The 17,294-nt window shown below is 43.4% G+C and overlaps 1 protein-coding gene across 1 annotated transcript in view; it reads right to left on the bottom strand.

Moving 5' to 3' along the window:
* Nucleotides 1-17,294, bottom strand: part of PRKCH (protein kinase C eta) — a 119,630-nt gene that overhangs the window by 92,941 nt on the left and 9,395 nt on the right. The window lies entirely within an intron of this gene.

The raw sequence follows: 17,294 nt of genomic DNA, 5'->3' as shown, positions 1-17,294 counted from the left end.
CCTGCTTTCACATTCACAAAGAGGATCCTTCTTCCCTTCTTCCAACACACACGGTCTTTGGTGGGATACGGAACGAACCCTGCACTCCTTGTTTAGTCTTAAAAGCAAAGGCTTGTCAAGATGCAAGCAGCTGGGCTGAGAACAGGAGACGCAACAGAAGCATCACCCATCTTCAACACAGGAAACAAACAAAAATTGGTCCCAACTCTGTGACACACCTTGCTCTCTATCACTGCAAATGAGATTCCTCTGCCCAGAGTAGCATAGTCTTACAAAACAGAAACAAAATAATTCTGAAATTAATAGCAGGATATTTATGAGAGTTATAAAACAATCCCTCTCCCCTCCAGACTCCAAGACTAAAGACCAGTCAAATCCTCTATACTAAGCAGCCATGCTCATATTATAAAGTTCTAGAGCACTCAATAAAGAGGATCTAACTACACTCAAGATCATCTCACAGCACATGGTAGCAGGGTCTAATGAAAAGTTACAGTTGAAAGGCTCTAAAATGAGGACTGAAGCCCCAGCATGCCAGGAGCTGCTGAAACTTTGGCACACTGGCACCTCACTGGATGCAGGACTGATAGTGAAATCTTGTCCTATACAAGAGGTTAAACCAGACAGTCTTAAGAGTTTCTCTGGTCTTAAATTGATAGCAACAGCAACAACAAAAGCTAAGATACAATGAAATTAAGTAATTAAAATTAATAGACCATTGGTAAAAGTCTGGCTTTTGGACCTGCTATGATCTCCTTTAAATATGAAATTTGACCAGTTAAGTAGCAGCCAACACAATATCAGAGATCAACTCCCAGATACGTGGAATGTGCCTGAAACAGAAAATAATCTCTGACCTAGAAAACTGAAAGCAAAATGTCTGACCACAGACCTGCCCTCCCATGAGCCTGCCTGAGATCAGACGATCGAGCAGCTCCCGGACACCAACACCCACCTGCTTCCTCTTGCCATAGCACAGCCCCCCAGTACAACAGCCACACAACATGGAGGGCCCTCATGTTGGTGGTAGTTAACTCCTGTGAGCTCCTCACATTTGCTGGACCACAACTTGCGATGCCCGTGCAGCCAGAGAGATGCTCACATGCTGCGCTGGCATGCACAGCCAACGGGTTGCTAAGCCCAGGCCCCGGAGCTAACCTCAGCCATCCTTGCAGCTCAGTTACCCACGTTCCTGCCACTGCTTTACACCTTCAGTACTGCCTTCACACTTTGTGGTGCAGCTACAGAAACAGCATGTGCTTCGGGATAGCTTTACCAACCCAACAAGCAACTGCAGCCACATTTGGGCACACAGAAATATGCCCATAACCATCTGAAACCAGATGCCCACAAATGAGGACTGTGGTACCCTACTTCCTCCTCCAAAAGAGGAACTCTGAATATAAGCCCTCCTTCAATCTCTTCAGTCTCTAAAGAACTTATATCACAAGCACCTACTTTCACAGACTGAGGACTTCTCACTAAGCTCTGTTATTTAATAAGATTTGAGTACGTGAAAAGGAAGCAGCTGCCAAAGGACTGGCCCTCCAGCCATGGAAGGAATAACCTTATCTAGCAACGGCTGGCTGGCAGCCCAGGCCCTGACGGCATGCCGGCAAGGCTCCGGCAACGTCAGTACCTCCCAGTGAACACCCTTGGGATCCAGCCTCACAACACCAGCGCGGGTGTAACACAAGTATCACGCATATGCCAAGTTTTGCTTCTCATTTCTTTTCTTCCCACAACTGACCATGGCTGCTTAAAGGCAAAAAACTATGTTTTTAGAGAGAAGCAGGGGCCACGGTATTATTCTTGACAGAATTATTAAGGTCCAAAGCAGACCAAATCAGTTTGGGTCAACAATGCAGCTGATGCTGATCTTCTTTCTCAAAGAATGCAAGAGAAGCTCGGAGAAACTCAACAGCCTGATGCTAAGGGAGAACTCCTATATTGTAATATAGGAGATCAATGATACAGGAATGTAACCATGTGTATGTATTTGAGAAAAATATTCAAATAGTAATAAGTACAGAGAAAAGTTTCCTAATGCCAAGATCTATTTGGCACTGGATAACATCTTTTAGGGAATTGCAGAATTCTGCCTGGAAGGTTTAGTATCAGAGCAGGAGATGCACCGCAGTGGGAAAAGTCCTGTTGTATTGGGAGAGGCAAAGGAGAAGTCTGAATTTTTATGCATGCATGATATTGTGAATGCTATGAGGTACACTGATCTGCGAATAAATCAAACTAAACTGGTGGCATGCTGCATCACACCATTGGCACGCATAGCTGTAAACAGTAATCACCCTCCTCACTCTCCAGCACTTTCATCCTCACCCTGGTCCCCCAGACAACAACTAGGAGGAAAAACATAGACTTTCCGGCTCGTTTAGAGGTGACTTGGCCAAGTTTTAGCTAACTGGGAGAGGAAAGTGTGCTTATCAGCGTAGTAAAGCCTTTAATCGCCGCTCTCTTCTAGTTCAAGGAAATGGAAGACAGCACGTGCCTCCACAGCACAAAGGGTGGATAAGATCAACTGTAGGAGCTCAGGAACCCCCTTTGTATCTGTAAGAACAATACAGGATTTTGGCCCACAGCTAAGCATACACTTTAACTTCTGTTGAACTTCATAGCCGTATCTAAGAGAAAACAAGCACTGGAGGATTTTGGCAAGCACGTTGGAAATGAGCAAGGACTGATGAGTTCAGCCACGGTTTCATTACCCTTCCATTGTGAGATGCAACACTTTGGCAGTGAGGCTGAACACAGGACGGAGGAGGACTTCACTCCTAATTCAAACCACTCACATGGTGCCCCATGCCTGAACTTGCTGAGATCGCACAGCTCCCACGTGACTTCAAAGGGAGCTGCAAGGGATTGGTTTCCCACAAGAAGAGGCCCCAGTCAACAACCTCACACACCTTCTTCAGAAAAAGACTGTACTAACACTGCTCCCAACAACTAGGCAAGCGTTATTAACTCCCCTTCTCTGCGTTACAAAAAAAAAAAATAGTCCAGGAGTGAATGAGAGAACAGATTCAGGGAGACTGAAACAGGGATCCTTAATCATATGCCTTCACACATATAATAAAAACTGGTCACGCGTGATTCATCAATGGAAGAGGTTTGGAAAACAAATTCAGAAGGAGGGTAATCTCTCAGGCAACATATCAACACCCAGCTGAAGCATCCACTGAACTTGAAGAGCAGGTATAGTCAGCCAGCCTCAGAGAGCCAGGCAAGTCTCTGAAAAAGTCACTGTGGATGGGAAGAGGCAGATTCGAAGGGTGGCTGCCTGCCTGTGAGTTGCTCACTCTCCAAAATGGAGACAAGGTGGACCTCCAGGATGAAGAGACATCTTCAACACTGCATGAGCATTAATTCTTGCAAACACAAGTTTAGAAAATTTTTTCTTCCCTCCCTCCCCTATCCAGTCTGAGAAGCCTGATCTGAAGTATTCTGAAATCAGCGGGAATCTTTTTATTGTCTTTGGATCAGATGCAAAAGACGACTGCATTTACCCTGGAGCCCAGAACATCATTTCTCCCATTGCTGCTCCGTCCTTCCTTCCCCACAGGCACAATTACTAAGCATCCTAAAAGTACAACCTTTTTCTAAGCCATGTCAATGCTGACGTGGCTTCAAAACCAGAACAAGCCAGACACTTGCAGTGAATAAAGCAAATATAAAAGCTACCTGGGGACTTAATTAGCTTAATTAAACAAGTAGCTATATCTTTTGACTTCCTACACAATTTTTAAATTTAATTAACAGAACTGCACATATAATCAGTCATTTGTAGAGGCAATTCCCAAGGCTCTGTTCAGTCAAAAGAGCTGAAAGTCTGGGTTAAGCTAAAGCTGTTTTTTCACATGCCTCTAGTTATTTCTTTTAATCTTTCTTGTTAAAGCTCCTAACAGATCATGCCTATGGAATGTCAAATCTTTCTTCATTTTAATAAGGTAGCACCTCCACCTGAGCATGCCTTTGTTGGACAGGTCAAGTAGCAACTTTCTCAGCCAATACATGGTGTCTGGATTAATCAGTCCCTCTTGTACATTTTGAGGCTGACAGACACTTGTTTATCAAGTCAAGCACCTTTGGAAAATCCTTAGGGCTTCCTAGTATAAAGGGGATTTTGCATTTCCAGACCAACAGATTAAAGTATTTTTCCTACAGATGCACAGCATGCAATTTTTAAGATTCAAATCTGTGTGACTAAAAAAAAAAACCCAAGTATCTTCTCATTCCTGCAAAGGCCAGCAAGTGCTTAGGGCAGTAATTTCCACGGCAGATGCCAAGGGCAGACATGGACAGTTTCTCCATGACCCATGGTAAGTTCTGTGCAGGAGAGGCCCTAGAAGATGCCATTTGGTGAACAGCAGCGGCCCCAGCTCTTGTTCCACCCAAGCTTTGAATATGATGCTGCCAAACAGCAGCATTTCCCTGCTCCCATCGATACCTAATTTTGATGCCAGCTCTCAAAACAAAGAGCAAGCACAGGGTGACACAGCACTGCGTGAAGGCTGCCAATCCCACCTCTAACTGGCAGGTCCACGCACTGTGCTGAATTCACAGAGTGTTGAAGCCCTCGCAACTCACTGATTCCAGCTGCAGTAGATGCACCATTAGACCTATAAACGATACCTGGTCCCTTGTGGGGCAGCCTGGTCACCCCCTGCTAAGGGACAAAGGCTCAAAACTTCTGCCTCCTGCAACCGACAGTAACTGTCAAAGTTTCAAAGGGAAAAAGAAACCTTTTCAACAACTGTTACTGCCGTATGTTTAACACTCTGGAGGTAAACCCACAAATGGGTGGAAAGCTAGTCTCTCTCAACTCCTATAACCAGTTATTCCAGCTATTACTATAATATTGTCATTCTAATTTTTTGTTCCAGGACAGCTGTTTAAAATATTACTTTTGTTTTCAGTCAAGCAGCATAATTATAAACTGTGCGCCAGCCATGAACAATCATGCATAACTAATGACTCTCAGCCAATCCTGGACTCTTTAATCAATTTAAACCTAGTTTAATCCAAGAGATTACCCACCTCAACAGATTTGCTCACATAGGAAGAGCAAGGGCTGCAACAAAATTTATCTATCCCATGAAAATTTCTACCAAGAAAACTTGCTTGAAGGGCAAAAAATAAAATAGAGATAAAAAAAGGAGGTTTCAAATTTTCAAAAAATAAAATTTTCAAAAGCATGAGCCAAAGCCTGCTCCACTGGAGTTACACCAATTTATATTACTTTTGAGAAATCCCACCTCTAAAATAATGAATGATTTATAAGTAATAGTTGCAGGTGGCTGCTCTTTAGTATATTTGAAAAAAATTGTAGGGTTATAAAGCTGAAAAGACACACACACAGTTGGTTCAAGGAATGTTGTATTTTTGTTCTCCTTATATTTTTAAAGAAAAACACTCTCTGAAGGGATTTCTGATCTCTCTTTCCTGAGTTATGTGGCAGAGGGAGGGAATCCAATTGCCCAGTTTATCAGTCCCACAGTACTGAAGTTTCTCGAAGACCAAGTATTGACCCCAACAGTACCACCGCTGAGCAAGAACCCATTCCTTCAGAAATGTCAGTGAAACTCAGAATGAAACAGGGGATGGGGGAGAGTCTAAGAATCCCATGCACACACCGACGTCTGCAACAGGGGAGGGGCTTTCATCCACAACCCCATGACAAGCGGGGGTCTAGAAAGGGCTAGGGTGGTAAACAGGCAGAGAAGAAGACATGAAAGATGACCAGACCCTAGCAGCGAGGGTTCAATCTCTGAGGGCACAGAACATGCCAAGCGTGGGACAACTCTGCACACTGGCCACGAACAGCAAAGCAGGTGCTGAAACTCCCGCCTCAGCTTCAACGAGGCGGTTTGTTGTCAACCCTCCCCACGGTCAGGGGAGGAAGGTGGTCTCGCAGGCTGCTGCCAGCTCGCTGTCGGCAGCTCTCGAAGCAGCGCGTGGAGCCTGAGCTTACCGCAGGCGGCTCTGCAATCGCCGGGGCGCAGCCACGCTGCGGTGCATGGCTTCCTGTCCTACGTGGCTCCTGCAGCCGCCCCCACTGCTGCAGAGCAGATGGGCTGTACAGCCAGATGGGCTGAGCTGGTGGAGCAGTGCTGCTGGGATACAGAGCCCTGGAAGGCCAAGGTCTCCCCTTTTGGGCAAAGCCTTGGGGAACGGATAGGAGCAAGGCGACAAAAAGCCTGCTCTGAACCAGCTTCGCACCCAGGAGACATCAAGTTGCAGGCAACTCGGCTCCGTGGCTCCGCTTTCCCACCTGGCTGACAAACAGCATCTCATTTTCTCTAGTGACTGTACATGGCAGCCAGGGGAAACGTCAGGCTGAGAGCAAGGGCTGCTCTGTGCCTCCCTGAAGAGCCTCTGCAACCCAGCTAACTGCAGAGAGCAGGGGCAGGACACCACTCCCCAGGTGGCCTCTTGACACCTTCGTGTCACCTCCCCCGACTCCCTCCCACAGCCTGTACCACCATAGCCTATGTGAAACCAAAATCGCGTGGGCAGGACGCATTCTGCCTTTCCCTACCACATGCACATACAAGCAGAGCTTTAGCTCTGCTGCACACAAGTTATTAAACGTGTATCTTACTTTGCAACACCATGACAAATACCACCACCATAGCCAGTCCATCACTCGATTCACCTCCCAGCTCCTCTTGCCTTCCTCCTACAGCTATTTTTTTTTTTTTAAAGGATTGGGGGGAAAAAAAAAAAAATAAAAAAATCACAAATTACTCAGTTTCTAACAGGCAGATACGGACATCAGTGTAGGACCACTAAATTAAAGGATGGCAAATGCAGGGCTTCATTTTCAGCTGTTTGAACATTTAATTACAGCAAATATGCCCATGTACACATTTGGTAGCTGGTATCAAGCTATCGGTTTTACATATGCAATGTATGGAAATCTGCCTGCAAACACCTATATATGCAACTGCAGGTAAAAGAAGCTGAAGGTGGGACAAGGTCTCTGCTCTTGAGAGGACTTAGAGCTTTGACAAACAAATAAATAAAAATTTTCTATTTCCATTCAATGAACAGTAACAACAGGTCAATAAACCTCAACATCCAGTTATTACCAACAAAACAAAAATCTTCCAACAGCTATAAAGCCCTGGGACACCACTTTAGCTATTACACTCTGGACACATGACTTGCGAAGGGATGATCCTCACAGCTCACATTTTAGGTCTCTCACCAAGTATACAATGCAGGAAATGCCATTTTCTGTCTCCAGGTTCTGGAGATGATCAACAAACATATTTTTCCATCACATATATTAACTCAATATAACTTGGCAGAAAAACCAGGAAGTTTTGCCAGGTTTGCTGTTTATAGTCATAAAGAAATAAATCACTGAGGGGTGCCAAGCAGGCAAGTTGGTGGCACTTCCTGTTTGAAAACGCTCCAAGGGCCATAGTAATGAGTTGGTGAGCAGATTTTTCTCAAAGTAAAACACTGACATAACTGGGCTTCACACTGATGCAGTATTCCCCGACAAGGAAAGGGCAGGTGAGTGCTAGCAAGTGAGCAAGCCCAGGTAGCCCATGTACCAGCCAGTGTACACCAGAGACCTGAGTTTTGCCCAGAGAGGAACAGAACAGGCAGCAGGCAGAAACACAGAAGGAGAAACAAAAAGATTAGGCAGAGAAGCAGTAACAATGCTCTTGGTCTTCAGAAGTCTTCCAAGGCGCAGCATTCACCTGCAGTTTTAATTAACCTTATTAACAAATCTAGGCAGACTTATGAATCATGCATGACTTCACATTAAGCAGCAAAGTCTGCATTGCTGTCTGAGGTTCTGTGGTCAAGACACTCTTGTTGGTCACCCAAGGACTGTCAACTGCTCAGCTACAACAGGAGAGCACGATGTAACTTAGGGGAAATCCACTGGGTTGTACAACGTCAGACAGGGCCCTCAATATCCTGTTCATAGATCCAACCCACAGAATTGTGCACCCCTAAACCAGCTGCAATACTCTGCAAAGAACCCTGCTGCAGTTGTCTCCCCAGCAGCTTGCTCATTTACATACTTGCACTGTTCTCCAGTATTCAGTGCTGGGAAATATTTCCTTGTTATTCATAGGTTTTATAGCATAATCTTAAATTTCTGTGAAATTCTTATTCAAGTCTCCATTAGGTATGTCACTATTTCTAAAATATCTTCCTACTACATATAATTCATTTGGTGTACTGCTGCTTTTCCATTTTTGTCCAACAGCTCTTTCTTCTTTCTAAAACCAGGCCACAGCTGATGAGATCATGAACCATTAAAATCCATTAGTCTTCCAAATATAATCCATCAAATTTCTCAGCACTCCAGGTAGAAAGGGGAAAGGTCACAACTTTCTGCTACTCCAACCATTTCTGTCTGAGATTCACTTTTGAAGAGCTGAATCCCATCTCTTTAACAACAGTTAAAAAGTTAAGTTCTGGTGGTATAGCGAAAGGCAACCTGCTGGAAGAGTCCAGCTATTTATGATGCTTAATCACTACTAATGGGTGCTGTAAAATAAAAAAAAAGGATCCCAGAGTGAGATGCACTAAGCATCTTGATGCCTGCAGCCTGACGGCAGGAAGCTGGGGTTCCGTGATACGGAGATTCAAATGCAAACCAAAAACTCTGCAGAGGGCTTGATTTGCAGATACCTACTCTCTTCTTCCCTTCGACACCGAGTGCCAAAAAGATCTGTACTTAGTAGAGGGCCTTGCAATACCCAATGCTATGCTGTTCTGTTGGCAAATGTTTTGTTTGTTGCATGAGGGGCCAACAGCTATTTGTCCTGATCATCACTCACCCATCTCAGCCTGACTTCCAGAGCTGCTGTAACACTACACTGGGAATAGCTGGAACCCGAAATCACGGATGGTAGGGCTAAGGGAAACTCCATGCCAGGAAGGCCCACAGTGCTTGCTTTCACCCAGGGAAACTTCCCACACAGGCTGCCATCCCTTTGTTGCAACCCTGGTATCACTTTCCTACAGTGGTGTTGCTGTATTTTCCCTAAAGGCAACGTGACATATGAAAGGATCTGCATATATGAGATCGCACACATCTCCACCTTTTCAACCAAAGACCCCAAAGCCCCTTGGGATGCTGAGGAAACCTTACACCATCAATTTTATAGACAAGGAAAGCATAGGGATGGCAGGAGCAGAGCTAGAAACAGTGCTCGTAGTCTTCAAAAGCCCGGCCTAGCACACAGCACAGCAGGCACACCACCTTGAAAAAGTGCAAGGAGGACTCTGCAGTACCCATGAAAGCAACACATGCTGGGGCTGCACAGTGGTCCAGACATCAAGAAGAGTCAATTGCTCCACTGCACCAGAACCCATCGTTGTTTTCAGTGACTAGAAAACCTCGCACCAAGTGCATGGAGGGGTGGGGGTGCACACACCACAAACACTCCTGTCAGTATCACAATGAATTAATTTATGCACAAAATCAAGTATTGGCAATATTTCTGACATGTCTCAGTGGCATGCCAGTCTTTAGAACTACAGCTCCCATCATGGATATCCCCATTTAAAGCCTTAACTGCATTACTCATCCTTAGTGAGGATACAAAAAGGAGGGACCAATTCCAGCAACTTTCGAAACTCAGATCCTGGCATGGGCTGTAACACCACAGAGAAGGCTAAGCACCTATGCTCTGACCATTCTTTCCAGATCTTGAATCAATCACTGTGACTTCTTTCCTCCTACTCTCACTTCCTCACCTGGCAGTTCTTTAACACTGAAACTATTAAGGACTAACACTTATATCCAGCCAGTATTAATCTACCGCATCTCTCACACTGCATGTTGCAAGATGATCTGTCAAATTATTTGAGACTGAAGGATGAAAAGCGAACTATCAAATATGGGTGCTGTCTCACAGGAAAGAATCTGCTTGGGACACGGGGAAAGATAGAGAGGAAGGTTAAAAGTCCTTTAGCCAACACACTAACCCCTCTCCCATTCCCTGCCAACACCTTATGGGATTGGTTTAACATCCCTGGTACACACATCCCAGAACATCATTTAAAAGCAGTAGCAGTTTCTGGCCACATAGCCAATTAGATGTTTCTAAAGGTACAAAAAAAAAAAGGAGTGCCAAGGCATGCACACCCCCAGCATTCCTAAAGGTATGATGCTTACTCCTGGTCTCCAGATGTTACCGCTCATGTCTCCGCTCTAATCCCACAAGGTCCAGTGCTGGGAGTCACAGTCAAGTCTTCATGAAGCACAAAGAATGTAGGTTGGGATCCAGTACGCAGCTGACAACACCCAGTACCCATTGCCAACACTCGCTTTGCCAAGTTAGATCATATCCTATTTGTATAGTGGTTTTTGTTTGTGGGTTTGTTTTTGTTTGGGGGTTGGGGTTTTTTGGTGGGGGGGAGGGGACAGAGTACAATAAAAATATTTCTGTAAAACAGCAGTTTAAAAAAAGGGTGCATAGATGAGGTTCTTCATAGTGAAGGACTCTGGGTTGTATATTTAGAGAAAGGATTAGGGAAAAAAAAAAGTCCCAAAATCCTGAAGCCAAGCACTGCAATAAGAGACAGACTGTCCAAGACCAAGTAATTTTTAGTCCCACCAAATCTGTGATTACAGTTTTCCTCATCTACCTCATGAGAGAGATGATCTCACTACCCGCTTGTGACAATAAAATCATAGCTGTGATTCCAGCAATTGAGTTGAGACAGGAAGGAGCTGAAAAACATCAGTCTCCAGCCTTCTCCAGTCCACCGGATGGGTGACAAGATGCCGTGCCACTGGGGTATGCTGTTCAGCTGACCCAGCTATCTGCCTCCATCTGAAGGAGAAGGCACTTCTGGGGTTTGCGTGCAACTGCAAGCTGACAGGCAGCTTGCTGGCATCTACCAACAGTACGTTGTCACGTATTTCCCCTTTTAATATTTCTTTTTCCCCTTCCAAAGTGTGGTTTCAAGATGAAGAAGCACTTCTTAACCAATGTGGCCAAGATGTACCTTGAATTAAAAAAAAAAAAAAAAGGGCGGGGGGGGTAGAGTGGGTGGGGAGGGGGGAGTGTGGATCCTGAAAGGGTCTGTAGAGGAAAAGGTCAGAACATGGTTGGAGTGGTTTTGTTCACATGTCAATTGACAGCGTTACCTGATGCTGACCACATTTCCCATCCAAAGCTCAACATCAACATCTGCAAAGCTGCAGATAAATGTTCTTTTCAAACAGAGATTTTGCTGGGGATCAGTGCAAGTCCAAGCACATGACAATCCTAGGTAAGCCAAGAGCAGGACAGGCTCTGTTACAAGGCCATCATATTTAGGACAACTGCTGTCATGTTCCCTCGTTGATAAATAATTTGTTTCTTTGTGAATGGAAGGCCTGGCCTGGCATTTCATCTGTGCCACAGCCAGTGTTGCATGTGCTTTATATTACAAACACACATGCTTTTAACTCCAATCCACTAACTAATACGCCTAAAAGTATAAATTCCCTTCTGGAGAAAAGTGCTTCTCTACCTGGGTGGTACTGCTAATGTGGACTTTATGCTCCTCTTCCTGTTGACAAACAGCCCTTGCTGACAGGGGATATGCTATCTTACTTTCCAAAGCAGAATTTTATTCATTCCAGGAAAAGTCACATCAATTTTAGTCTTTTTAGTCAATTTTCGTCTTATAACCTTAACCAGAAAGTTTTCACCAGCCAAGGACTGAAATCCCCTGGATAGCATTTATCTTCTTTCAAAATAAAATCAAATAACTTCCCTTCTTTAAGGTTTACCAAGCCCTGTAATATAAAGCCAAGAAGCCAGTCAAAGAGTTCCTCTCCTCTGTACAAGCAGGATGCTCAGTAACAACCTTGGGGGGAAGAAAATGAAAGAGATGTAGTCCCTCTCATAACTGCCATACATCCAATTAACTGAACCCTTACAAAGGCAGTCCCCTAGGAAAGATAATAAAACACCTAAAGCTGTTCTCTCCTAATATGCATGATATTGAAAGAGCCCTAGATACAATTACAGAAGTGAAGAGTTAGATCCTAAACTGCATTGAAGCTGCTGGCTAGATCATTACCACAACTGCACCATCAGTTTCGGCTATTTATGAATTCAAAAGACTCCTCTTGCAGCCCAGTAGCACTTGAAAGGCTTCTGCAACATTACCACACACGGTAATATGAAGCACTGGGGTGGTTTCGGATACTGAGATAGAAAGTCTGAACAAGTAATGACCCACTGGAAAATTCATAGTGACAGATGGAAAGATCTGGTACTCTTCAAACACCTACATGTTCCGACTGTGGCTTTGAAGCAAGCCACAACACTGTCTATTGTAAAGAGCACTGTTTCTGTGGAAATAGTTGCTTAATATTGTTAGAGATGGAGTAAGAATAAATACTATAGGTGTACAGGGTTTTGCAACTACCCATTTACTGGCTAAAAAAATATATATTTAAAAGAAAAAAAAAAGGGTTCTGTTCTAATTGTTGACAGTGAAAAAAATTATCAGGCACGGCTAAAGAGTATTTTTGTGCAGCTGGACTAATTTAAAAAAAAAAAAAAAACAACAAACCCACATTTCTCTGCCAATAAAATTTCATATGCCCAGGACTATTAACATAAGAAGACTGTTTAGTCAATCTAGAAATGAACCATAAAACTTATACTGAGAAAATGTTAATGAGCTTTTTCGAGGTCAGGAAGATTCTTTCAGAACAAACTTTCAGGAGCCAAGCACAGGGGCACCAAAGGTTGTTTAAAACCAGCAAGCCTCAGTTACTCTTTTCTCACCTAAGGTTCATGTTCAAAACAGGAACAGGCGCTTCCAAAATGTTACTAAAATAAGAAGTGGAATTGCTTAAAAACAATGAGTACGGCACATCCATTGCTGAGGCAAGTTTCTTTGCAGTAAGCTTATTTATATATAGAAGTAAATCCACTGACCTCGTATTAATCACACTCCTTTCTCTATGACAAAGGGAAATGACAAGCTTGCAAGGACACATCAGAAACCTTCTGAGATTGCATCCACATAAGCCAAAACATGTGACAACTTGAACAATCATTGCTTCTCTTTGAAGATATCCACCCAGACCCTACAATTTTATTCTTGATAAAGTCAGAAGAGTGCAATTCTAAAATGAACCACCTGATGATTTTGGATATAGCTACAATTCTCCATTCTAAGGTTCTTCTAAAATTCTGGAGCCCTAAAGTTCTTAATTCTAAGTTTTACCCAACAAAGCAGTAACCAGAGGAAACACAACCAGCTAAAGGGATTTATCCTCATTACACACAGCGCTAAGCGAGAACTGAGTGTGCATTATGTCGTCTGTCCTACAACATGCACGTGTTCACAGCCATTTCTACACCACGAGCATTAACATCCTGCACTCCTGCAGATGTGCAGCCACATGCAGCAACTGCTCAGCCAAGACAAGCTAAAAGACACAGCTTTCAATACCCTTTCGGTGGAGCTTAGGTAACATCAGAGAGGGGTTCTGTGTATGTCCAACAGTGGTTGTAGTTAACTGCTGGGAAGAGCGTACAATTGGTTATGAACTGATAAATCATTAACCAAGTTCTTCAGTAGATACAAAATACAGGAAAAAGCCATCTTGGTATCAAGCTTTGATCAAAATGAGATTACTGTACCTAGCCCCCCCCGCCCGCCCAAGCTTCCCCCCACTTTTCTTCCAGGCATCACCACTCCTCTGCAAACGCAGCAGAATGGACGCTGCTTTCGCACGACTCCAAAACCACAGTTCACAGCCCACCACATTAACTCCTTCAGTCTTTGAGTGATGTTTTATTTAGGATGCTTGGCTGTGAAATGGGGTAGGCGAGAAGCAGAGACATGAGCAGGAAGCACTCTACCTCTCCTGCTGCACAGCAACTGTCCATGGGACAGAGAAGGACAAAAACCTGCTGGGTATCCTCCTAGATCTGCCCTGTACAAGCTGCTAGAGCTCACAAGTCACAAGCCTGCTGTGGTTAAACACAAACCCCATTCCTAGTCTGGATGACTTTGTAAGCATTAGCCCAAATGAAAAGGGTTTCATCTGTACTAGCACATGAATGTATTTTGTCTACAAGGGGCTGAAAACCATTCTGTGAGGATGTGCAACATACCCTGATTTTTTGATGCGTTATTCCAGAGCCTGCCAGACACTCCAGAATCCAAGTTTCCTCACCATTTCAACACTGTCACTCCAAGATGATGACAAACCCTAAGGATTTGGATACAGCAAGACCTGGCCTGCAGAGACAGCACCATAACAGTAAATGTGGGGGTCCCACTGTCCTTCAGGGAGAGCTAGAGATCTTAGCCTCAACCTACAGAGATCTGGAACAAGAGAAGCAACATCTGCTTCTGTAACATTGCTGCCCATTTCTTTTGCCTGCACCATACCCCTTTTGTCCCTCAAAAGGAAAGAATAAGGCCCTACTGTCTGGGCTCACTAGCGCAGCTCTAGGACTTGCTCCTTTCTTGGACATGAGCACAATGAACTTGATGCTCTTCTAGGCTCAGACCAAAAACCATTCAGCATGATTTTACAAAGGAAACTGAAATATGTTCCTTCCTAGAACCAAGAAAATGGGGAAAGATTTTCTCATCTTTATTGGCAAATGTTACTTGAGATGTTACTTGAGATAATTATTTGCAAATGTGGTCAAAATGAGTTATTATCATTAAGTACTGATGGGGTTATTATAATAGGGGCTAATTTTTGAGAGGAAGATGGCTTAGTTGCTTGTATAGTAGCTACTAAACCACCACAATTACATCCCACTATGTTAAGAAATACTTAATAAACCAGTATTTTTTCTTAGCATAGTTCTGTAAGCTATCATCAGTCCCTGGCAGGAATAAGAGGCTGAAACTTCTAAGAAAGGAAACTGACTGTAGGGTCATTTCCAACAATCTCCAATAAGTCGCCTTCCCTCACAAGCCAGTCTTGTGAACAATTCTTGTGGGACTACCCAAAGCTCCTTTTTACTTTTTACTGTTATTAAGTAAACAGATAATGAAGTGATAGGCGTGGGGCTCCATCTTGCAAACTGATTATCAACAGCAATACTCCCACAAAGCCCTATTAGGAGATAGAGGATCACCCTAAACATTTGACACCACTGTAGCTTTTGTATTAAATAGTGTGTTCCAACTGAGTAGCTTTGACAAGAAATCCCACCATGGATATGGACCGCACAGCAACATTTTCCTCACATGGTTATATTTTCTTCCAGTCTCAGGAGCAAACTGCCTTACAGAATAAATTTTCATTGAATATATTAATGTTAGATGCCTCAGTCTGTGAATGACCTAGATAATAAACTCATTGCGCAGAAGCCAATTCCTTCCTCTTTCTCGGAGCTCCATGAGCACTCACTGTGCTCAATAAATAATGTACAACCCAGCCATCATTATAAACCCTTTTTGCGTGCAAGAAGGGGGGAAGAAATGTGTCCAGTTCTTCTCCCAATTAGACCAGTGCAGAGCTGGCAGTGTAACTCCATCAATGCTGTTGGGAATCCACTGATGTAAACCTGGCAAGCAAAAGCAGAGGCAAGCACCAGGCTCTTATTCTGCTGAATTCTCACAGAAGACACACTTTTTACAGAGTGACATTCTACAACAAGTAAGAAAGGAGGAAGACAACTTCCACATCAATGTTATTAAAAATAGATGCCAGAAAGAAGTGAAGTATGGAGAGCAGCTTCACACAGAGTGTGCCAGAGTTGACATGTGAGGGAAGGACAAGAATTGGGCCCCATTGCGTGAAAAGTTTCTCCCTCTCTTTTTCAGATTTAAGGCATTTAAATTTTAAAAATTTAAAAGAATTAAAGGACACGAGATAGAAGAAAACATTCAGTAAATCAATCTCTGAATTTCACCACTTCGAACAACACATTTTCCCAATCCCGGGAAAAAAAAACAAGCTATATGGCCTTATTTACCAAGGAAAATAAATGCAGGACAAAGTAGGAATTCGAAGAGGTTAAGTTAGTCTTTCATTAATTGTTCTTGATCTAGAAGACTGTCGTTATTCTGAAGGATCTTAGCCCAGAATTAATACATTTAGTACAGGATGAGCACACTGACCAGTCTAGGTGGAGAGAACCACTCTAGAAACTAACTCACACATAGACAAGCCAACTCCAATGCTATCAGAGACAGCATTTATTTGCAACTTACAGATACTTACAGACATCCCATGCTGATTTTTACTGTCATAGTAAAACTGTCACCCTCTTTCCTATCCAGACCATAGAGCCAGCCAGCTCCAGCGGACTGACACAACCCTAAATGATCTTTCTGACAGTGCACGTCTCTCTCTGACTCATACCTACAGCACTTGGCATAGTTATGACTGGTCACTGCTTGAACTTACTACAGCATCTATAAAACTGTGAATTATGGCAAATATTTTCTATCCAAAAGCAATAAAAAGATTCCCAAACTAAGACCCCATTGCTACCACAGGAGGTTTAAGATACTAAAGCAAGTGGAGATGTACATGAAGACTTTAATTTACAAGTGATGTCTTACATGACAGGGTAAAATTAAATTTACTTAAGAGAAAAACACAAAATACAGTACTTTGCTAAAATGGAGACTAATGACAAAGACCTAAGGAAAAAAATAAGAAACAAGCAAAGGAAAAACAGAAACCACAGAGCAGACCAAAGAGAAGGCTAGAAACCAGAAGTGCTGTAGGAAAGTATGAGCTGCTTTTTCAGATCAAATCAGACCAGCTGACAAGTCAAACTCCTGCCTCTGAGGATAGCTGATACTAAACATACGAGACAAAGGCAGGAAAAACATCTTAGTGTTCAGATATGGAGCTACCACCTCAAACCTCTCCTCAGCCCCTAGGTGCACACTGTCAGACTGTCAGTGTAATTCTTACTATGTGTAATGTCCTGGGACAGCACAGATACGCAGCCTGATTCTCACATCCTCTCCCTCACTCCCCTCCATCTGAGAGGTTACAGGGCTCTGCTGATCCGTCAAGTGATTTCACACTGCAAATGATTTTATCAATTTATTTTTTTTTTAAATGCACAGCAGACATGTAATACTTATGCACCAAATCACACGTTTAGAAACACGTCTTGCATGGATGTATTTTCCTCCTCTCCTCCTTTTGACAGACATATCTGTATTGCAATAAAAAGTAAAAAAAAAAAAAGTCAAAAAAGATTCCACTAAGGCCTACAGAGCATTGTCATGTTCATTAAAAAAATAGAATAAGTAATCTATCTCCCATCTCACGAACTGAAGTCAGCTACCAAAGC

Source organism: Strix uralensis, chromosome 4 (genome assembly GCF_047716275.1).
Source record: "Strix uralensis isolate ZFMK-TIS-50842 chromosome 4, bStrUra1, whole genome shotgun sequence".
Taxonomy (NCBI): domain Eukaryota; kingdom Metazoa; phylum Chordata; class Aves; order Strigiformes; family Strigidae; genus Strix; species Strix uralensis.
This window is presented reverse-complemented; position numbering and strand designations above follow the sequence as displayed.